We start from the raw sequence: 24,814 nt of genomic DNA, 5'->3' as shown, positions 1-24,814 counted from the left end.
CATGGCTGTATACTGTCACCCTGATTATTTAAGTTATATGCAGAATACATCATGAGAAACACTGGGCTGGAGGAAGCACAAGCTGGAATCAAGATTGCTGGGAGAAATATCAATAATCTCAGATATGTAGAGAACACCACCCTTATGGCAGAAAGTGAAGAAGAACTAAAGAGCTTCTTCATGAAAGTGAAAGAGAGAGTGAAAAAGTTGGCTTAAAACTCAACATTCAGAAAACGAAGATCATGGCATCTGGTCCCATCACTTCATGGGAAATAGATGGGGAAACAGTAGAAACAGTTTCAGACTTTATTTTTCTGGGGTCCAAAATCACTGCAGATGGTGACTGCAGCCATGAAATTAACAACCTAGATAGCATATTAAAAAGCAGAGACATTACTTTGCCAACAAAGATCTGTCTAGTCAAGGCTATGGTTTTTCCAATAGTTATGTATGGATGTGAGAGTTGGACTATAAAGAAAGCTGAGCACTGAAGAATTGACATTTTTGAACTATGGTGTTGGAGAACTCTTGAGAGTCCCTTGGAGATCCAACCAGTCCACCCTAAAGGAAATCAGTCCTGAATATTCACTGGAAGGACTGATGTGGAAGCTGAAATTACAATACTTTGGCCACCTGAGGCGAAGAACTGACTCACTGGAAAAGACTCTGTTGCTGGGAAAGATTGAAGGCAGGAGGAGAAGGGGACAACAGAGGATGAGATGATTAGATGGCATTACTGACTCAATGGACATGAGTTTCAGTAAACTCCAGGAGTTGGTGATGGACAGGGAGGCCTGGCGTGCTGCAGTTCAGAGGATCACAAAGAGTTGGATATGACTGAGTGACTGAACTGAACTCAACTAAGATTCCAAAGTAGGCATGATATAAGTGGAAAGAGCAGGTAAGAACTAGATTGTAGACAGCCACATTAGCCAAGCCAGAGTTTGGAATATATCCAAAGGGAACAATGGGAACAAATGGGAAGCTACTAAAGGATTTTAAGCACGGTAATAAATATCCCCACCCTTGTATTTTAGAAAGATCACTGGTAGAAGTGGGAAGGGAGACTAAGAGATTCGAGGCAGAAAGATTGGTTAGATGAGCCCTAATGTGGTCTAACGTAACATGATAAGAGGCTGAGGTCAGGCAGACTTTTGAGATTAGAGCATGGGGTGGATTAAAGAGAAACTTTTACAGGAATCCGAGACAGAATACAGTCTGAGTTAGAGAAGTAAGAAGGAAACAAAGAAAATACTGCTATCGTAACCAAGAGAGATGGCGGTATCAAGAGCAGAGTAACAAGTCAGAAGCCACTGAGAAGCCACGTAAGACTGAGAGAAGTCTATTGGATTTGTCAATGAAGAGACCACTGGTGACTTTATCAGAGACATCTGAGGGCAATCGTAATCAGCAATATAAATTTCTGGCAAGTCTATGAGTATTAGCAAGATGAAGAGGTTGGTTAATAGATTAGTGGTTGTCAAAGTGTTTTTCCCTGCACTTTCCCCAGCATCATCTGACAACTTAGAAATGTAAATTCTTAGGCCCCACTCCCATTAACTCTGACACTCAGGTGTAAAAACCAAAAATCTGTGTTCTAACAAGGCTTCCATTGATTCTGATACTCCCTAAAGTGTGAGAACCACCTTCACACACCAAACAAGGCCTTACTACTGAAAATGTGAGCTGTAAATTGGCAGCATCGATGTCATTTGGAAGCCTGTTACACAAGTGTAACTTAGAACCCAACATCTGACCCCGTGAATCAAAATATGCATTTTTAACAAGATTCCTAGGGGTTTAGATGCACATGAAGTTCAAGAAGCACACTCAAGAATTTCAACTCAATAGTTTCCTTGCCCAACATCTCAGATTACTTATTACAAAAATACTGTAAATCACTAATCCAAAGAATGGGAAGAGAATTCAATATAACACAACAAAATATCCTCCTTTCAAATGGGATCATAAATAAGTGATAGAAAATGGGCTATAGTTTATATGAGACCAGGAGAATTCCAGGTGCAATCATAGTAATATAGGTATTTCTAGTTTTTTGGCATTCAATTCCAGATTATAGATATACATGTTGTTCTTTAAAAAGCTAAAAACCCTACTGAAGTTCATTATATCATTCTGATGGAAAACAACATCAGGCCACTAGGACTTCATTCAAAAAAAAAAAAAATCTACTGGTATCTTTGAAGAGACAGTATATGGGAAAAGATAGATCTTTTTATGACCTAGTAGTGTGCAACTTCAGAGAAGGCAATGGCAACGCACTCCAGTACTCTTGCCTGGAAAATCCCATGGATGGAGGAGCCTGGTAGGCTGCAGTCCATGGGGTCGCTAAGAGTCGGACACGACTGAGCGACTTTACTTTCACTTTTCACTTTTATGCACTGGAGAAGGAAATGGCAACCCACTCCAGTGTTCTTGCCTGGAAAATCCCAGGGATGGCGGAGCCTGGTGGGCTGCCATCTATGGGGTCGCACAGAGTCGGACATGACTGAAGCGACTTAGCAGCAGCAGCAGCAGGGTGCAACTTACATTAGGAAACCAAGAACATCAATATCTGTGCTATTTACTATATATAAAATATAGCTTAAAAATGCGCTAAAAGCTATTTATTTTTTGTAAATACTGTTTAACGCAAAGGTTCTGTGTCCACAGACAAACAGCATCAGCACCACCTTTGGGCTTGTTAGAATCTGCATTACTGGGCTCCACTTTGAGCTCTTGGATCAGAATCTGCTAATGGGATCCAGGAAACTAGTTTAACAAGTCCTCCAGTTGATTCTAATGGACATTAAAGATTGAGAAGACAGGTTTAGGCATCAGAGACACTTGATATAAAACAGTCTCCTGTTTGTCTCTTAAAACTCTTTTCTCCATTTAAGTGTTTTCATTTATCTTTCATGTCCTTTCATGGCTCCTTTCTTCCTTCCTCTTTTTTCTTCCTCTATCTACCTATGTCTTTCCGTTCTACTTTTTCACTTCCTGTTTCTTTCCCAGCTCACTTTAGCTTTGAACTGCCTCATTCTTGAAGATGTATACAAATCTAGCACTTCTGCTCACAAAGTTTGCCAACCTAAGCAATTCTATCAGATACCCATGCTCAGCATTATGAAAGAAACGAAACAGAACATCAGCTGCTTTGTTCTTCAAACAATGCAGCTTGCAGAAACGACAATATAGAATCAGTCACTGTACATTTCTTTGGTATTAATGAGACTTTAATTAGCAAGGGCACTCATGACAGTCATGTGCTGTCTACAAAATGTCTGGGGGCATGGAAGAAGACAAGACTTTCAGCCTTACCAGAACATTCGGCCCTTGTTTCAGGGTTATGTGTTCATCCCTTCACCACAGGAGGTAGCTAATAACCACAGCAGGAACAAATATTAGTATTAATAATTAAAATTTTTTAAATGTTAAGAAATATGTTTTTTTGTTTAACTGAAATAGCATGTCTTTATTATAAAGCCTGCTGCTCATAACAGTAATTTCTCATAATTATTTAGTGTTAAATATGGTCCAGGCCTTGTTCTACAGGCCTTACAGTTATTAATATATTTAACTCTTTCCACAACCTAGACAGTAAAGAATCTGCTTGCAATGCAGAAACCTGGGTTCGATCCCTGGGTTGGGACGATCCCCTGGAGAAGGCAATGGCTACCCACTCCAGTATTCTTGCCTGGAGAATTCCATAGATAGAGGAGCCTGATAGGCTACTGTTCATGGGGTCGCAAAGAGCTGGATACGACTGAACAACTAACTTTCACTTTTTCACAACCCTACGAGTTAATGGTATTACCTTCTCCATTTTACAGAGAAGCAAATAAAAGCATAGAAAGGTTAAATAACTTGTCAAGGGTCACACTGCTGGGAAATACTAGAGATGGGATTTGCATAAAGGCAATCTCGATACACATCCTAGATCAGATGCACTCTGTTAAGCTGCTTCTCAAGCGAGAATGAGTTGACTCATACAGGATGCATTTGAATTTCATACTCCTTCATAGTTCCCACTAAGGTATTTATTAAGCAGTTTCATGTCCTAGCACTTTCAGTTGGAAAGACTATAGTGTCGTGGAATTTAGCTTGATGATTATGGAGAAACTCACAGTTTTAATCTCAAAGGGTTACAATTTCTTCTCTTGTGAAAAGAGAGTGCTAGACTTCATTAGATTATATTTATGGTGCACTCCAGATCCAACATTCTATGAATTCTATGAATTCCCTCTTTAACATATAAGGACCCTTGTGATTAGATTTATGCACCTGGGTAATCCAGGATAACCTCTCCACCTCTACATAAATCCTTAATGTAATCGTATCTACAAAGTCTTTTTGTCATGGAAGGTAACACATTAACAAATTTCAGGGATTAGGACATGGGACATCTTAGGTTGGGGATATTACTCTGCCTACTCTGGGGATATTTTATAGTTCCCCAGGAAGACTTCTATTTCATATATTTAAAAACAAATGTGTTCATAACAAAAAGGAAAAAAATATTTAATTCTGAAATATTATAACATTAATGAAGTTTACATTAATTAAGCAACAAACTGCACAAGTCCCTTTACTATTTCCTAGAGTTGCTATTGTTTTGAGTACAAAAGAATGTTAGAGTCCCAAAAGACCACAGAGACAATCTAGAGAAGTCAAGCCTTCTTATTTTATGTACAAAGAAACAAGGGCTCAGAGAGGCTAGTGACTTGCTAGTGAGTGAGAAGTGAGCCTAACTAATACTTCCTGGCTTGGTTCCCAGACCTAAGTCTCTTCCATGATACCTTTAGGCTGCTTTTCATTTTTTCAATATACCAATAATTTCTAAGACTTCTGCATAAAATTTCTTAGCTTAAGGAAAAATCCTAGCTAAATATTCTTTGGCATTTCAGGGAACTCAGACACTCTTTTGCAACTGATGCTAATGATTAGAACAGGCCTCACTCTTCCTTCTTCTTTGGGGAAGTATGTGCAAGAGTAAAATATTGCAGAAGGAAAAAGAGTGTTGGTCTTTTGATTGCCATGTGACGATAAAGAGTAGGTGGAAAGCTATGCTGTGGTAAGGAAAGTAGCTAAACCACAGATGAAGAGCTCACTGAAAAAACATTTTATAAATACATTTTCTTACCCCTAAAATGATGTCAAATACCTTAGATGTCATTGCTAGTAAGGAGATTTAATTCCACTTGGGCTTTGATAAAGCAAAAACTATATTAAACACAGAAAGTCTAAGAATAACAACAAACTTAGTTGACTCCTTAATATATGCTACAGTCTTCCTACGTCAAATCCTTGTTTTGAAAAGTAAAATCTTAACTTCTGCATTGCATAGAGCAAAGAGAGGGCAAACCCAGACCTAACACTGGCAGCGTGGACAGCACTGTCAGCCTTCCCACTCCAGTTTCCCCTTCCTTAAAAAGGAGAAACTTTTAGCTTCTCCTTGAAGAAAGACAACAAGGCCATTCTGAAACACTACTGTTAGAAACCCTACCATTCGGAAACTACATTAACAAATTAAAGGTTAAAGAGTACCTGATGATTTCAATAGATGCTAAGAAAGCATTGTTTAAATACAAAATCCATTCTTACTTTTTATTTCATCTTAGCCAACTAGTAATTGAAATAAATTTTCTTAAATAAATGTGCTGTATAGAACCTACCAGAATTCAACAACAAAAATTATCATGGTGAACCCCATGTTCCAGTCATTCCAGTTAGCTTTTTAGTGACTCATTCATAATACGAATGAAGAGTCAAGGATTCTTAGACATTTGACTAAAATCTCTAACAATAGCAAAATAAAAGCACACAGGGAAAAAATGCAGGGAGCAGAAGAACAATAAAAGGATTAAAAATATATATAGAGAGAGAAGGAGGAGGAAAGAAAGAAGGAAGGAAGGAAAAAATAGGGAAGGAAGGAAGGGAGAACAACAACCTTCAGAGAACATAAAAGAGATTTGGAAATTTTAAAATATATATGAAAAGCAAAACCAATAGAAAGGTTGGAGGATAAAATTGAGAAAATATTCAAAAAATAAAGAAGAGAAAGATAAAGGGTTTGAAAATGGTAGAGAAAAGATAAAATTAATTAGAAGATAGGATCTGAATAACAGGAATTCTAAAGAGAGTGCAGAGAAAATGGTAGGGAAAACATTACTAAAGAAACAATATAAGAAAACTTCCAGAACTAATGTACATGGGTTTCCAGATTCAATGACAAAGCACAAAGGTATACCAAGGCATATCACTCTGAAATTTCAGAGCACTCAAGACAAAGAGAAGATTCTGAAAACTTCTAGAAAGGAAAACAGGTATGTTAAAATGTCAATGGACTTCAAATAATATCATTGTCAGCAAGTAATTAAAGAACTGTCTCCTAAATTTTGAAGGGGAAACATTGTTAACATAAATACCTGAATTCAGCCAAGTTATAAATCATATCTAGTGTGACATACTTCAACATTAGGGTCTCAAAAACTTTATTTTCCATGAGTTTTTATAAGGAAGCTACTGAAGAATATGTGCCACCAAAACAATGGAGTAAAATAAGAAAAAGACTTGAGATTCCAAAAAATAAGGATGCAAGAAAATGAAGAGATCAAAGGACTTCCTAGACTGATAGCAGAGGCAAAGCATGGCATGGCTGAAGTTCAGCTTGCAACAAAGCAGTTATTTTCAGCAAAGGAATACTGTTGACAGTCAGTACAGGGTAAGTTATGCTGCAGTAATACACAACCCGTCCCAAAATCTCAGTGAATTAAAACATCAGAGGTTAACTTCTCTTTCTACATGCCCATTGTAGATTAACTTGGTTAGCAGACAATCTCTGCTTAGGATGGAGATTTAGAAATTAGGCTAAAAGGGAAGATTTTTAAAAGAAAAAGTGAAATATACATATTACTTAAATTGAACATACTGAAATAAATTTTACAGCTTTGTTGAGAAGTCTGAGGCTTAATTAGTAATAGGTACACACACACACAAAAAAAATCAGCAAAAAAAAAAAAAAGATTGTACAAAAAGGAAATGTATTTAAAGTATACTGTTTAGCTTAGCTCTGAACAAAATTTTACAATCATGTCAATATTGACACCAAATGTTAAATATTATAACTTTTAAAAATTTACAAATTGGATTTCATTAAAAAGCATCAACCATAAAAAAATTTATAAATTAGACTTTATTAAAACTAAGAATTTCTGTTTATCAAAAGATAACATGTAGAGATAAAAGGGTAAGTAATAAACCAGAAGAAGAAACTACATGTCTAATAATTGTGGACTTGAATCCATAATATATAAAGAAATATGAATCAAAATCAGAAAGACTGACAATCCCAAAAAAAAAAAAAAACAGACAGAAGCACTTCATAAAAAGAAATTTATGAATAGTCATGAAGCCTACAAAAAGTTTTTCAACATCATTGGTCACCAAGATAATGAAAATTAAAGAGAAAAATGAGAATCTACTAGATTAAACCTATGAGAAGATGATTGCATACAGACCAATCTGATAAAATATGACTAAAATTCAAGGAATGACCATACCAAATATTGATGAGGACATAAAGCAGCTGAAACTCACATACTGTTATTCCAAGTAAATATCAATGTAACCACTTTGACAAACATTCTGGCTATATCTACTAAAGCCAAGCATACATACAACTATGTCCCAAAGTTCCACTCATGGCTATAAATCCAAGGATAGTAAGGGCTACTGTCTATCAAAGGGTAAGTACAGGAATGCTTATAGCAGAAACGTTTAATAGACTAACACAAGAACCCATATGTGCATCAACTGTAGAATGGAAAATTGTAAAATGGTCACATAGTAGAATGGTACATAGCAATGAAAAAGAACAATATTTTTACATACAATGTCTTGCTCATAGAATACAGGGTGAAGGAAGCCAGTTATAAAATAATATGTTTTATATGATTATTGTATGATACAAGTATATGACTGTTGAATTGTACAAAACATACTATATAATTTCATTCATTAAGATTTCAAAACAGGAAAAATCGATCCAGAGTGGTAGAGAAGAGAATACTGTGAACATTGGCCAAAAGTGAAAGGGATAGTCACTCAGTCATGTCTGTCTCTTTGCAACCCCATGGACTGTAGCCTGCCAGGCTCCTCTGTCCATGGGATTTTCCAGAATAGTAGAGTGAGTTGCCATTCCCTTCTCCAGAGGAGCTTCCCAACCCAGGAATCGAACCCAGGTCTCCCTCACTGCAGGCAAATTCTTTACTTATGAGCCACCAGGGAAGCCTGAGCATGAGAAATGCAGTAACATTAACTAGAGACAAGGTATAAAGGGATTCTACTGCAGTTCTGGAGATGTTTTATATGTTGATCTAGGTGATGGCTATGTGTTTATGTAAATATATAATAATTTTGCATACTAAGTTAATTTACTTTGAAGATTTTAGATAAGACCCCCATAATATGTATGACAAAGGATACGAAAATATAAGTCTGAGAAAATATACTTGTAAAACATAATTGACAAAGAATTTTTATGCAAAATTCATGAAAATTTTCTATATATTTTAAGAATATAAATAACCCAACAGAAAAATAGGCATCATTGAAAAGAAAATAGGAATGTATCCAAAAAGTACAAAAAGATATTCAATCTTGTTAATTATCATGGAAATGCAAAATAATATCACAAATACCATTTCCATATACCAGAAAAGCAAAATTTTAAAGTTCATCAATATCAAGTGTTGGCAAGGTATGGAACAATCAGAACTTAAAACACTGCTGCTGCTGCTGCTGCTAAGTCACTTCAGTCGTGTCCGACTCTGTGCAACCCCAGAGATGGCAGCCCACCAGGCTCCCCTGTCCCTGGGATTCTCCAGGCAAGAACACTGGAGTGGGTTGCCATTTCCTTCTCCAATGGCACTTAATTATGATCCCCGTTTACATCAAGTTGAAAAAACACACAATACTAAACCACATACGGATCAGGATAATGTCTTATATTTTAAGCTAGACAGAGTACACATAAATTTGTTATTTTTCACAAATCTTTGCACTAAACATCTATATTATGTTTATAATAAGAAAAAATGTCTGATATTTTGTTTTGGTTCAGAGCAGAACTTAGTGGTCTCTAAAATCTCTTTTATTTCTAGTAAATCAAAGGATTTTGAAGTTTTCATTAAAACTGTACCTAGATTTAATATTCTGGTTATTTGTGCGTTCCCAAATTAGAAGCCTAAGAAGTATTATTATCCAGGACATGGGCTAACAGGCACTCTTTCTTTTGTAACACAGTACTTTCAAAAACATTATTTTGTATCTTTGCCTTTCTTCAAAGGATGTGAACAAAATGTTCAAGGTCAATGAAACAATTTACAAGTTTTACCAAACAGAGTAGGGCAGGGAGAAAGAAAAAAGAGAGATAAGGTTTGATTCCCGAGGACCTTTTGATGTATCGGAAGTCTGCTGGAAAATCAGTTTCTTTATAAAGTAAATAAACACTTTTGAAGTCAGTCCATTCTGCTGGTGTTTCCTAAGTGAAAGACAGATTTAAAGGGAGGGAGAAATGAAACTGAAGCAGCTGAAGCAGCACTGTCCTTTCAGATTGTCATTTTCTTCAGACATTACATATTTAGAAGACAAACTCTAAGAAAATAAAATTTAATGTCACAAAAATGTACTTTTCCACCAGCAGCTATAGAGACATTACCAAAAACTCATTTTACAAAACCTTTGGAATTATAAATACCTCTGACTTGAGCATAATATTAACCAATGGACTAAGAAAACATGCCACAAACAATAATTCAAAGTCTTACAAGGGCACTCTGATTGGTATATACACTTAATTTTTGTTTAAAGGCATAGTTTAGTATAGGGATCTTATAAAAATTGTCTGTTTCTGCAAGATTGTTTACCTTTGATATTTCATTGAATATTACTTATATCTATCATAACTCATTACATTGATAAGTCTTAATATAATGTATATTATTACTTTTCCCCCTCCTTCTATTCTTTTAGCCTCCAGACTAGAAACTCAGCTAAACTTGTAAATCAGATATTTATGTACATTTCACTTATAGATTTTACCTAAGATTTATTCCTTACACCTTGAGTTTCTGTTAAACATTTACTTGCTATGTTGTTTGAGAGAATCAGGAGAGTCAAAAATCTTACTGCTTTTTTAAAAAGTCCCATTAACTAGTCCCTTAATAGGATAATTCCTTCTCTCTCATACCTCATAAACCTGAAATCATGTTCCTTTCTCAATTGTTTTTCCCCTTGTTTTTTTCACTTCTGTAGCAATGAAGAGAAGAGGGTGGTGGCTGGTAAATATTTGTGAAGGCAAAGATAGCTTACGGACAACTTGACACTTCCTGGTTCCCAGCACAGAGCTGTGGCTCCCCCAGATCCGACTCACAAGGCCAGGCAAAGGAGCACGCTCACTGAAGGAGTTATCATCCGAGGATTTCATTAGCGTGGCCCAAACTATCATCTTGATCCAGTACATTTTCTATTACTTTATCTCATTTACAGTGTAAATGTGGCTTCTTGGTTAAATCATAGTCATTTTTCTGTCAATTTTGGTGCCCTTCTGCTTAGCCATTTTGACATTATACTTTAAAATGGAGAGTTCTCTGTAAACAAAAACGGAATTTGGAAGAACAGTGTCCTCGGTCTTTCTTGATACTTACTGAGAGGGAGAGAGAGCTAGTGGTAAGGCCCCCAATATAGCTGAACTGTATAGATGTTGAATAGAAAAAAGAAAAAATGCTTTTGATCTCCTTGAAAATATCTATCTAGGTGTGTATCACATTTATGCTTTATTATTAAATCTTTAATTTCAGTGTTTGTTCTAAAATCAATGGGGAATTTCAGCTATAGATTCATGTAAAATAAAATAATTAAAAAATAATTGTAAAAGGAAAATCAAAGTTGTAGAGTAAAACAAAGCTATTAAGTGTATTTTCTGAAATGCTAATTATGTTCTAGTATAAGTTAGACCTACCCTCACCTCCCTATGCCTTGGAAATTGCATTTTAAATTACACTATTTCGAAGTAGGCACCATAAGGGTAAGAAAGTGGGACTAAAAGGGTAAATGTAAAGGCAAAAGAGAAAAAAGCTGGATGGCCTGATTAATCCACTTTTGGTGCTCATTATATAGTAGACATCTAGTTCACACTACAGTTTTAAATAAAGTCATAGAGTTTATAAAATATTAAATACAGTATGATTCAATTTTAGTTTTAAAAATCTACATTTCCATGCACAGGAAAATATCTGAAAAAATTATACCCTAGATATTTTTGGTTATGGGATTATGTACATGTAATCTTTTTTTCAATTTTCAAAAGTATATAAATATATATATGTAAATATATACATAAATTATACACATGTGGTGGTGGTTTAGTTGCTAAGTTGTGTCCGACTCTTTGCAACCCCATGGACTGTAGCCCACCAGGCTCCTCTCTCCATGGGTTTTCCCAGGCAAAAATACTGGAGCAGGTAGCCATTTCCTTCTCCTGCGGATCTTCCTGACTCAGGGATCAAACTTGGGACTCCTGCATTGCAGGCTGATTCTTTACAGACTGAGCCACTATACATATATAGTTTTATAATATATATACATAATCACATATACTACATTTTGTACATATGCATATAATATATATATAATTATATATATAATGTCTGTCTATATTATATATACTATTATTACTAATAATAAAAATTATTTTTAGCTTAAAAATGTATTATTTCATTGTGACCTAAGAGGTTCCTAAGTTAAATCTGGAGAAATCTGACAATTCACTTCATTTATTCGAACATTTAAAACAATATATTTTGAGCATTTACCATACATCAGACCCTCTCACAGGGGCAACTTAGCATCTAAACCACCACCACCATATGTATACAATTTATGTATATATTTATATACTTTTGAAAATTGAAGATTAAATGTACACTATATGTCATATTACATATGATAGTGACATATGACTGTTCTGTTCTCAGACAACTAAAAGTCAAGTTCCAAATCCAAGAAATTCAGCTGTCTCCCAACACTGTCTAGATTATTTCAACAAATATTTGTTGAGCCACTCTGAGATCCTCAGAGGATGAAAACAAAATTGATTAGGGAGACATATGCAACCTTAGACTATAATGTGCAGTGAAACACTGAATGGGGGTGAATGATAAGAGTGAATACATAAGCAGTGCTCACCCTGTTAAGCACTGCTTAACACTAAGCACTTCATGTGCATAAACTCCTCACGGCAGCCTTATTAAGTAAGGCCTGTTGTTATTATTCCCATGTTATATATGAAGAAACAGGAGCTGAAAGAGATTAAGTGTCCTCTACAACATGGATTAGCTAGTATATGGCAGAGATTGAACTGGAACCCAGGCAATCTGGCCCCAGCACCCAGGCTCTAAACCACTACCCAGCCTAGGTGCTGGTTTGGCAAAGAAAAAGAAGGAGTACATTCCGGAACAGAGAAAAAGATGTTTAACACATTTGGAAGTAAACCTGTGGAAGGAATGTGTCCAACAGTAGGTAAGGCTTTATAGAAAAGATACAAGCAGCACAATCAAGATATTTAAGTAGTGGGAATCTGGGAGCTTTGCCCTGAAAATTATGTATGGATAAATCAAAGATCAAGGTAAAGATGAGAAACAACTGATGAAAGATTCTGAAGCAGGTGGGCGCAAATATAACAGAGAGAAAAGAAATTTTTGTTATGAAACATTTTGCAGTGATAAGAGTTGAGAAAGCTCAGACCAGGAAACCAAGTAAAAATATCTAGGTGTGAGAGAACTAAGAATGGGAGGGTGCTGTCAGAGGCACAAAAAGGCTAGAGTTCTGGATCCAAGTGAGAACAGCTAAGCATTCTAAGAAGGGCAGCCAACTACAGGAACTGAGTAAAGTGAAGAACTTTCTGTGGAAAACAATTTGGACTGTGTAGACTGAACTGTCAGGCAGCTGTTATGCAGCAGAGGCAAGAAGTCTGATGGAGGAGGAATTAGAGAGATGGACAGATGTTTGGATGGTGCTGCAGTCACCAAACCAGGAGGATGACACTGCACAGTAAAGAAACTGTGCAAGGAAAAGAACGTGGACTCACACTGGAACCTCATTCCATAAACGGGAGAATGTCTCCAAAAGAGGAGTCAGGGAGTCAAGAAGGGAAAAACAAAGAGAAACAGAAGGAGAAAAAAATCAATGCCATGACAGCTCAGATACAAAGACTTTAGAGAGCTTTTTAAAAATCAATACTTAACATTTGTTTTCACATATCTTCCATAAAATCTGAAATACGTCATTTCATTTTATTGTGATCTCAAACTATATGCATTGCCCATGCTAAAAGTGAGAAAAAGTTGAATTCTGAAGTAAATTGATTTTTTGAAAAAACTGTCATTGCAGTTATGTTAATCACAAAAGTATGACAGTAAATTATTCTTGGAGATTTTTGATGTCAAAATACACAAATAACATGACTGCTTTTTAGACTCATATGCAGATCTATTTATGAAACTGAACCCCACAGTTCAAAGGTATTAACATTAAGCTCCAAGATCATTTCTGCTCTGTGGAAATACCAAGCAGTAGACTTATTCTGATGCTTAACATGCTCCAGTTCTCACTTGTACAAATGGGTCTGTAGGAATGAATGTGACTGGGGAGCAAACACCTATTGGGAAGCATCCCCTGTACTCTTTGGGAACACAAAGAGCCATCACATTCAGGATAAGATAAAAGAGAATCCTTTGGGGATAACCATCTCATGGTCGAGCATCAGAAAAATTAGTTACTTAAGAAATTTTTATTTTTTAAAAAGCCTTACCCAACAAGAAAAGGCAGCAGGGAAGAACTCGTTTCATAGGTACAAACTTCAGTCTGTAGTCTTCCCTATCTTTAGGATTATCACAGGTACACAAAAAAGGTATCAAACTTTTAGTTGTTCCAAAGAGTGATCTTTCCTCCCTGCATCAGTTTACTTACTGATCATCTATAAACAAGTCTGTAAAAGTGTTTATAAAAGGAAAAGAAGGTGTATTGACTCTCCTCTGGCACAGTTTCATTTCAAAAGATGCTGGTGACCCAGCAAACACCATCAACTATCCCTTTAACATTCCCAAACAGACACCACAACCCTTTCACTCCCGAGAGACCATATTCTTTGTAGCCTCTGTTCTGTAGAACTTTGGATGTCTGCTAAATTGTTGTCTGTTACAAAGCATCCTTTTGCTGTGACAGATGCCCCCAACTCCTTCTCTCCGCTGAGCTCACAGAATCACAGCTGTGTTGTACCACAAGTACAGTGTTGTCAAATCTTCACTTTGTTTAATTATTCAAGTTGGTTCTACCACAGAATTAAATTGCCTGGGGATATTATGGAATTTTAGCACAAACAACACACATGACCCTATAGATGCCATCCTTTGCCAAGTATCTACACAGACCCCACTGCTCCCTCACAGTGGTAACTGACAGCACACCCCCTAACAACCAGAAGCAAAGCTAGATGGAGCAGTTTAATCCAAAGCCAGTTTACCTCCTTGCTGTATCACAGTCCTTCATGCTGTGAGCCCTTGCTTGTTCAACGCCAGTATAAATCAGAAATTCAGCCTGGAAGTGGTTACCTCCCCAGAATTCAAGTTCTGGCCAGTTTATGAACACTACTCCAAGGCTGTAGTTCCCTGAATTAAATAGAATCATCAGGATCAACTTCATCCTCTGAACTTTATTTTTTCTTTACTCGCTTCTGCCCAAAGTACTTTAAAAAGCATAAAGAAGTGTTTATCTGTGGAATAGGCATTGCCCAGTGCTCCAGTGGGATTATGACAAGACTAACTTGGAATGCTTATTTTCTTTCATCCCATAAAATTTTTAAAAACTAGAGTATTAGGAGAGGAAATAGGCTTTAGAGATCATCTAGTTAGAGTTGCTCATTTTGTGAAGAGGAAATGGAGATAGAGTGGTAGAGTGATTTGTCAAGTATCTCACAGCCAGAAGGAGCAGACATCCTGTTGTGTCCTAATCCAGGGCTCTGCCACTGAAGGCTCTGTCACCAAAAGAAGGCCCTTCTCTACTATCCTATCCTCCTTCCTTTCTCTGCACTTCAGCCAGGGTGAGTGTCTCTCTCTTGAAAAGAGAAAGGACAGCTGCTGTCTCTTTGCTGTGTTATGGTGTAAACTGGAGGCTGGACTAGCACAAGGAGGTGCAACTCTGAGGAGGATATATTTATAGGGAAGAGGGCCTCCCAATCCCCATAACATCCTGGTGCCTCAGTGTCTACGGGCTAAGAAATCAGTGCATAGAAAGGGACTTTTCTTGGTCACCATGTAACTAGGAACGCAGCTGCACTGGCGGCCGCACAATTCTCCAGGGGCGACCAGGCATCAGTCCAGCACCTCTGAGAACTGATGGAGCTGGGAGAGCTGACTTCTTCCCTCCACGCTTGGAAAGATGCATGGCTTGAGCTCTCCTAGGCTGGGAGGGGAGAAGCAGATTAAGAAGCTACAGAAGCTGAAACCAAAAGTGCCCTTTCTCAAGGCTCAGCAATCACTTCTCAGTGCTGGATGAATTAATGAGGAAACATGGCAGCAGGCCGGGGGGGTGGCGGGCAGATGTTTGCTGTAATGGACTTTCAACATTCCAAGGATTAGTGTATTTATCTAAGCAGGGTTTTTTTTTTTCCATCTTACTTAGAGAAACATAGATTTCTGATAATTTTAAGGAACCTGAGAAGTCAGCAAGTACAAAATACTAATTAACTGAGGGATCCAAACTGTAACTGGCTTAAAGCCTTTCAAGTTATTCTATATTTAATCAAATATAAACTAATTTGGTAACTTGCACTAATAAAATATTTCCCAGGAGACAGAAAAGACTGAGACTGTTTCCTGAGTAGACAACTCTATTGCATCTACATTTATTTCCTAACCCTTGACCTCCCTCCTAAGCTCCAGTCCTGAGCTTTGAACAAGCTGCTTAACTCCCATGATCTCTGCATCCACACAGTCTAATGCGTTTCTCAAGCTGAAATGTATAAAGCTGAATGCATTATTTTCCCTCTAAAATTATTTTCTGATTTTTATAAATTTTTATAAATGGTATGACTGTTTTCAAACTCAAGACTTTGTAGTTAGCTTTTATTGCATCCTTTTCTTTATCCTCAATCACAATTGTCCTATTGATGATCCCTGCTTCATGCTCTGTGGAGTCCACTTCTCTGCTCTAGTCTCACTGCCTCATGCCTTTACATCTGTGCCCAGGTGCTCACATACTCTCACACACTCCTGCACTCATAACTAATTTGTCTAATTCCCCCTGGTTCTAGATGGTCTCACTACCTTGGATACCATACCTGAGGAATCTTTCTAAAACACCTCTCTGATCTTAAATATTTGAGTAGTACAGCCTTTGCTCTCAGAAGAATCTAATTGCCTTAGCTTGGCAACTGCAACGTCCTATCCTGTAGGGGCTACTGTCTATCATGTCCCCTGACTCCCCAAAGATGTATGGTTTCTATACACGGGTCAGTTGTTAATGCCTTTCCTCAACTTGGATTGCCTTTGCCCCGTCTCTGACTGTTACCACCTTAACTTCTTCCAACTATTTCTCTGCTCATCAATTCACCTTAATTCCCTGAGCACTTATTAATATTACATGTAGCACCATATCCCCATATAACATTATATATTGTTTTATACTATTTCTGTTTTCCTATGTTTCCCATTACATATTTATCTGTGAAGAACAAGGGGATGTACTAGGCAGTTCAGGTGTTTAATTATATATAAGAATTATGTATTGGAAAGAAATATGTACACAAATAACATTAATATGTATCATTATATAGTAAGTACTAAAGTTAGAAAGCAGAAAATCAGAGCAAAAAAAGATTATCTGCAACTGAGAGTATCAGAAAAAAAATTCATGGAGCATTAGACCTGAAGCCCCAAATTAGGATTACATTCTATGGTGTCTCAGACATACTGGGTTCTCCAAGAATATGTGCTGACTGAGTAACTATGGATTAACTAACTAATGAATAATGAAAATGAACACAAAAACAAGGTGATTTATCAAACTGTTGTTGTTGCTTAGTCACTAAGTCATGTCCAACTCTTTGCGACTCCATGGACTTGTAGCCCACCAAGCTCCTCTGTCCATGGGATTTCCCAGCCAAGAATACTAGAGTGGGTTGCCATTTCCTTCTCCAGGAAGATCTTCCCAACCTAGGGATTGAGCCCACGTCTCCTACATTAGCAGGCGGGTGGCTTAGAGGGTAAAGTTTCTGCCTGCAGGGCAGAATACCTGGGTTCGATCCCTGGGTCGGGACAATCCCCTGGAGAAGGAAATGTCAACCCACTCTGGTACTCTTGCCTGGAAAATCCCATGGATGAATAAACCTGGTGCAGGTTACAGTCCATAGGGTCACAAAGAGTCAGACACAACTGAGCGACTTCACTTTCACTTACTTTCTTTACCACTGAGTCACCTGGGAATATCACCCACTATGTCAATGACAAAGATTAGAAAAGTTTACACAAATGACTCATGAGCAGTTATCTATCCAATAGGCACTCCATCCCCTTGTGTTTCCTTAATCTTTAAGTTTGCCCAGATCTTGCATCATGATCTACTAGAGGTATGTGACATAGGTGTGTCACTCCCAAAGTGAGCAGTATCTAAGAACCCATGGAGTGATAGAAACAGACATGTCTTTCCAGAGCCTGTAATTCTACACTGCTCCAGGAAATCTCTTCACTCCAGGGGGAGGAAAACACTCTAGCCTTAACCTTTCTGAGAGCAGGAGGCCTTGAGAGTGGCTACGCAGACACACCATTTGTCCTATTGATAAAAGCCCCATCTAGGTACTTTTCATGTTACAGTTGCAGAAATAAAGGTTTCAAACATAAGGGAATTGCCCAAAGTCATAGAGAAAACCAGCAGCAAGCAAACATAGCAGCAAAGGGCTGGGATCTCCTGCCCCGAGTCCAGTGGGTCATGCCACCTCCAATTAGGAATACTTAAGAGCAGCCAGAACTAGTCCCAGGGCCTCCTTTGACAGTGGGACCTTTTGACGACCCCAGTCTCTTTAACTATTAACTGTATCAACTCTTCCACCTGCCATGTACTAAGCTTCCCATCCCCACAGGCAATGACATTACAGGTGCCTAAAGAGAAGGTTATAAATATTAATCAAGAGAGTGAAGTTCATGCTTGAGAATGTTATGACAGTCAAAGTAACACATAAGACAGAAATTACTTCCACTGAATAGGGAGACATCTTTTCATTGCGTGAAGCCTCTGCCTGCAAGGTAATTTCCTGTAGAGGCTGTAGTGTGAAGGAAAAGAGTAGAAAAGCTAACCTATATGGTTCTTTATAATGAATATGTTGAAGTCTTCTGAAAGTAAATAAAGTCCCTGTAAAACACTATGAAATTTCTTTGCAAATAGCCCATAAATTGGCTATAAAGTTTACTTCAGCCTGAAAGGCAGGCCATGAATATAATTAGGACTCACTACAAGAATCCAGACCAAGGGTGAGGACAGGTCTAAGTACTGCTCAATGTGAAGGGAAGAGTGGTCAGGTAGGAATGTTAATTGCCTCTCAAACAGACCCCTGAGGAAATTCTGCAGGCCCTCTCCATTTCTTTTGGGGGATGAGGCCCAGTGATGGGGAAGAGAAGTTATCCATAAAATTTCACTGCTAGACTAAGTCCCTAGTTCTGTACAGTCACAAGCAGTTATGATTATTCCCAGACCTGGGATATTTCTTATCAGTGAGCCTAAAGAAATAGGAAAAGTACAGAGAGCGGTTCCAAAAATCCTTGAATTTGTGCAAATCCAGTAATTAAGAATTTAAAATAATTATGTTGGCTCCTCTTAATGGTATTTCCTTAAGGCAAGTTCGTATTAATAGCTCATGTTTCTATAGCTTTTAAGCATTTACAAATGATTTTTACCTATATTACCTCATCTGAACCTCCCATCAAGTATGTAAGGTATTATACTGTGTGAAAGTACAGGCTTAAGGAATGTTGATCTCTCACTTAAAAATCTTTGGGAACCTGCTTGTCTCTGGGGCTATACATTGAATGCATGGAATATCTACAAGTTCTATTGGAAAACCATGTCTGTGCAGAGTGAAATAATAGACATAAGGTGATATTTATTTACACATATGGACATATATGCATACATACATACATATATATGCATAATTTCAGTATATGTGTATATATAAGATAAACCAGTTTCTTACGGTAAAATGGATATAGGAACTGTTAATATTTATGATCCAGAAAAATTTGTGAAATTCAGTAAACATATAAGTTTAATGTGGAAATAACTGAATATATATTAACAGTCTGCAGAAATGAAACAGACAGAAAATGAATTCACTAAGTTGTTGATGAGAGTATCATTTATATATATTTTTTTCCTTAAAAAAATAGATTTTCAGACTTTTCATGGAATGAAAGCATGATATATATATATATATACACACACATACACATGGTATGGCTTAAACTTACAGAGATGACTACTAACTACTTTTATTTGTCCTTTGCTGCATTAAATGATCAATGGGGCACCCCCAGGGACTCCTGGGTACAGCTTGGAGGCAAGGCTACCAAAAGAAATAAGTGCAAAACCCACCTTTCTTACTAGTTAAGTGATTCCGAGTAAGATTCTTAACATGTATAGGCATCAGTCTACACCTATGAAATGAGGATAATGATCTAATACTTCTCCAAGAGGCTTGAAATATTTTTTTAAAAGATGTGAGTGAAAATGAAAAGCAATATAGAAATGTTAGTGGATTTTCTTATTTTCTTTCTTAAATTCAGAAGAATTTAAAACTGGGATAAATTTTATATGCCTTATAAATTGATAGCTGTTTTGTTTCTTTTTTAAGTTTTATAGACTTAGCTTGCGGCAAATACTGCATGAATGTAGTAATTTTTGAAGCTATAGACAGTTTCGCTCACTGTTACAACCTCTTAACAAACATGTAGAATAATTTCTATGGTAACTGGCTGAGATCAATTTCAAAATGATCACAAACTTCTCTAAGCCCTCTATGCAAGCCCCTTTTGCTGTCTCTGCCATCAGGAAGGGAGAATCTGGGCTTTGCTGTATGATTTGCTTTGGCCAATGGGATATTAGAAAACATGACACAACAGACATTTGAAAAAGGCTCACCGGTGTTTGCGTTCTTTTCCTTCTAGGATCTTATGAACAAGTCCAGACCTGATAGCCTGCTGGATGATGCCATGTGGAGAAAGGCCTCAGGCATTTCAATCATCCCACATCATCCAGACGAGTCCCCACCATGTGAGTGAGTGAGGCCATCCTCAACCTTCCAACCTTAATCAGGCCAGCCCAACAAAACAGGAGAAGGAATAAATGTTGTTTTCTTAAACAAGTAGACTTTACAGTGGTTGGTTATGTAGCAAAAGATAACTGATGCCTTTGCCTAAAATGATTGCCACAGCTACAGAAATTTCTAGAAACTTCTCTTCAGTGACTTGTTCAAGGAATGATTATTCCTATGCTCAAAAGACCTCTTAGACTTTAAAACACTGAATTTGTGAGCAGTTATCATTTTACTTGAAGAAAGTTACTCAACTAATGGAACCAAGTGTGTTAGGGTTCGTTGCTCAGTTGTGTTCAACTCTTTGCGACCCTTAGACTGTAGATCACCAGGCTCCTCTGTCCATGGAGTTCATGCAACAACACTGGAGTGGGTTGCCATTCCCTTCTCTAGGGGATCTTCCTGATCCATGGATCCAACCCAGGTCTTCTGCAAAGCAGGCAGATTCTTTACTGACTGAGCCATTGGGACGAAGCAAATCCTTTAAGACTCAGAATCCCTAAAGATGACCCGGAAGTAAACAATAGTTTGGTTAAGTTTTTTAAAACCAACTGCAATACAGGGGAACAAACTCGTGAGGAAAGGAGTGCTTGGTGTGCTTCCACCTTCAGCTTCTGTGCCTTTCACAGAACTTCCAACAGGCTATTTTGGGACAGAGCATCTAGAGGTTCACGACCTCTGTGGTTTGTAGGAGGCACAATGAGGAGGCTCCAGGGAAGAATACACCATTTTCAGTGGAAAACAAGCGGAGGTTACCAGCTTTGATGACTTTATACTTTGGGTCTAGATTTGCTGCACCTTTATGTTAATAGTAAGACACAAACTGCTTAAAAAATAATCCACGAGGCAGATATGAAGAGCATTTTAAGAGGTGCAATCTCTTTGAAAAAAGGATCAAACTCTTGAACTCAGCATCCTGCTGCTGCTAAGTCACATCAGTCATGTCCGACTCTGTGCGACCCCATAGAGGCAGCCCACCAGGCTTCTCCGTCCCTGGGATTTTCCAGGCAAGAACACTGGAGTGGGTTGCCATTGCCTTCTCCAATGCATGAAAGTGAAAAGTGAAAGTGAAGTCGCTCAGTTGTGTCCAACTCTTAGCGACCCAATGGACTGCAGCCCACCAGGCTCCTTCGTCCATGGGATTCTCCAGGCAAGAGTACTGGAGTGGCTTGCCATTGCCTTCTCCAAATAAACTTATAGCACAAATCCTTAAAAAAAATAAAACCAATTGCAAAAATTTTATCAGAGACCCCCTGACATTTCTTTTACTATACTCTGACACTGACATTTTACATCACCCTCTTTGCCCACTCCTCACCTCCCCTTGCCCCTTGAATAGCAAAGTTCTGAGCAGTTCCCTCTAGCCTGTCTAGATATTCTTATTCTTGAATTGTGGATGATCCTGATTAATACACATTAATGAATGTAAATAAGAAATCCTTTTCAACAAAACAAAGCCTAAAGTATCTATAATCAGATCATATTCAGAATTATACCACAAAGTTATAAGATTTTCTGAATAAATAAACAAGCCCAGCAACACAATAAACATGCCCCAGTGAAAACTCCATGAAAAACCAAGAAGAAATATAATAAATCATGGAATCAACAAAATAAAAAGGAATGTGGAAATATGGTTATGTTAGGATATCAAGTCTAGAGGAGTAGACTGAAAACAAACTGCTTTCTAAAGATGATGTAATTTAGATTATGCTGAAAAGAGACACATGGTGGGACTTTTTAATCACACACATACCAAAAAAAAAAAGTCTGTAAATCATCTCCACAAAATAAAAAACAGGGAATAGATAAAGGTAGTAAAAAGAGTGAGTGAAAGAAAAAAGCATTAGTCACTCAGTTGTGTCCGACTCTGCAATCCCATGGACTAAAGCTCTCCAGGCTCCTCTGTCCATGGAATTCTCCAGGCATTCTACTGGATTGGGTAGACATTCCTTTCTCCAGGGGATCTTCCCAACCCAGAGATCAAACCCAGGTCTCCCACAATGCAGGCAGATTCTTTATGTCTAAGCTACCAGGGAAACTACATGACACATAATTTCAACTGGACATGGAGATATAATGTAATGAAATAAGGATACATAGTTATAACAGTACAGACTATACCCCTTGCCCAATTAGCAACCATCAAAAATCAAATTTATCTCAATTAAATATCAAGAAAATGAGTCAAATAACATTAATCAGATTGTAATGGTAATTAATAACCAAAGACCCATAATTGTAATATATGTCAATATTGTCAATACAGTTTTATTGCACTCTATGGAACTGTATACATTATTACGTTATCCTAAAGCTTCATATCAAAAGTAACTCTGCAATAACTGGACTACTGGATAAAAATATTTAGCCAGTATTTATTCAGCACCTACTATGTGTAAATCAACCATTATAAGGAGTTTCTTTGTACAATTTGGGTTCCAAATGTTTATTTTCATCCCATTGTTTTGAAGCTGGACCGGTGCTATAAACAGTAAGCAGTTTCCCAAACCAGTTCACAGACGTTCATTTATCACCTTGCTTTTGCTGCTGCTGCTGCTAAGTCACTTCAGTCGTGTCTGACTCTGTGCGACCCCATAGACAGCAGCCCACCAGGCTCCCCCATCCCTGGGATTCTCCAGGCAAGAACACTGGAGTGGGTTGCCATTTCCTTCTCCAATGCATGAAAGTGAAAAGTGAAAGTGAAGTCATTCAGTCAGGTCCGACTCCTAGCGACCCCATGGACTGCAGCCTTCCAGGCTCCTCTGCCCATGGGATTTTCCAGGCAAGAGTACTGGAGTGGGTTGCCATTGCCTTCTCTGATTTATCCCCGTACTTAATTCTTGTTAGTACACCAGCTACCAGACAATGCATGACAGCATTTCAGTAGAATAAGAAATGCTGCGTTACATACTCAGGTCTCACCTCTTCCCACAACTCAAACCACATCAAGCTATCAAAGCTGTCATGAATATGCCGCAATATAACACCTCCATCACTTCTGCACAGCCTATTTCTTTTACCTAAAATACCACTTCCAACCACCAATCCTCTCCTAAACACACACATATACAAACACATAAATGCCTTGCAATCTTCAAAACATACTTCAAGGCTAAACTCAGATATCATGCTGCCACTATGAATCCTTAATGGTTCCCCAAAGCTGAATTAGACCACTATCTTAACCATTTTTTATAAATATGTATAAAATCATTCCATTACAGCCTCTAAAAAACTGACCAATAATTTATCTGTTTATGCATTTGTTTTTCACTAGACTGTAAGCTTTCCAACACATTCTATATGTTATTCTCCTTTATGTTCTCAAGGTTCAGCACAATACCAGGAACTTGAGGGGTACATGATAAATGGTGACTAAAGAATAAACAGATGCATAATGGAAAGAATACTGAAAAAGGATCAGTATGTCAAAATTATCTTTTTTGTTCTGCCACCAACTACCTAAGCAACCTAAGAGCAATAAGCCCTCTGAATCCAGTTTCTTCTTCTGTTAAATTAGAGAGTTGGATTCAATTAACTAAGATCAGATCAGATCAGATCAGTCGCTCAGTTGTGTCCGACTCTCTGCGACCCCATGAACCACAGCATGTCAGGCCTCCCTGTCCATCACCAACTCCCAGAGTTCACTCAACTCATGTCCATTGAGTCAGTGATGCCATCCAGCCATCTCATCCTCTGTCGTTCCCTTCTCCTCCTGCCCCCAATCCCTCCCAGCATCAGAATCTTTTCCAATGAGTCAACTCTTCACATGAGGTGGCCAAAGTACTGGAGTTTCAGCTTTAGCACCATTCCTTCCAAAGAAATCCCAGGGCTGATCTCCTTCAGAATGGACTGGTTGGATCTCCTTGCAGTCCAAGGGACTCTCAAGAGTCTTCTCCAACACCACAGTTCAAAAGCATCAATTCTTCAGTGCTCAGCCTTCTTCACAGTCCAACTCTCACATCCATACATGACCACAGGAAAAACCATAGCCTTGATTAGACGAAACTTTGTTGGCAAAGTAATGTCTCTGCTTTTGAATATGCTATCTAGGTTGGTCATAACTTTCCTTCCAAGGAGTAAGCGTCTTTTAATTTCCTGGCTGCAGTCACCATCTGCAGTGATTTTGGAGCCCCCCAAAATAAAGTCTGACACTGTTTCCACTGTTTCCCCATCTATTTCCCATGAAGTGATGGGACCGGATGCCATGATCTTCATTTTCTGAATGTTGAGCTTTAAGCCAACTTTTTCACTCTCCACTTTCACCTTCATCAAGAGGCTTTTGATATCTACATATCTGAGGTTATTGATATTTCTCCTGGCAACCTTGATTCCAGTTTGTGTTTCTTCCAGTCCAGCGTTTCTCATGATGTACTCTGCATATAAGTT

This window comes from Bison bison, unplaced genomic scaffold (genome assembly GCF_000754665.1).
Source record: "Bison bison bison isolate TAMUID 2011002044 unplaced genomic scaffold, Bison_UMD1.0 scf7180017864373, whole genome shotgun sequence".
Classification (NCBI taxonomy): domain Eukaryota; kingdom Metazoa; phylum Chordata; class Mammalia; order Artiodactyla; family Bovidae; genus Bison; species Bison bison.
This window is presented reverse-complemented; position numbering follows the sequence as displayed.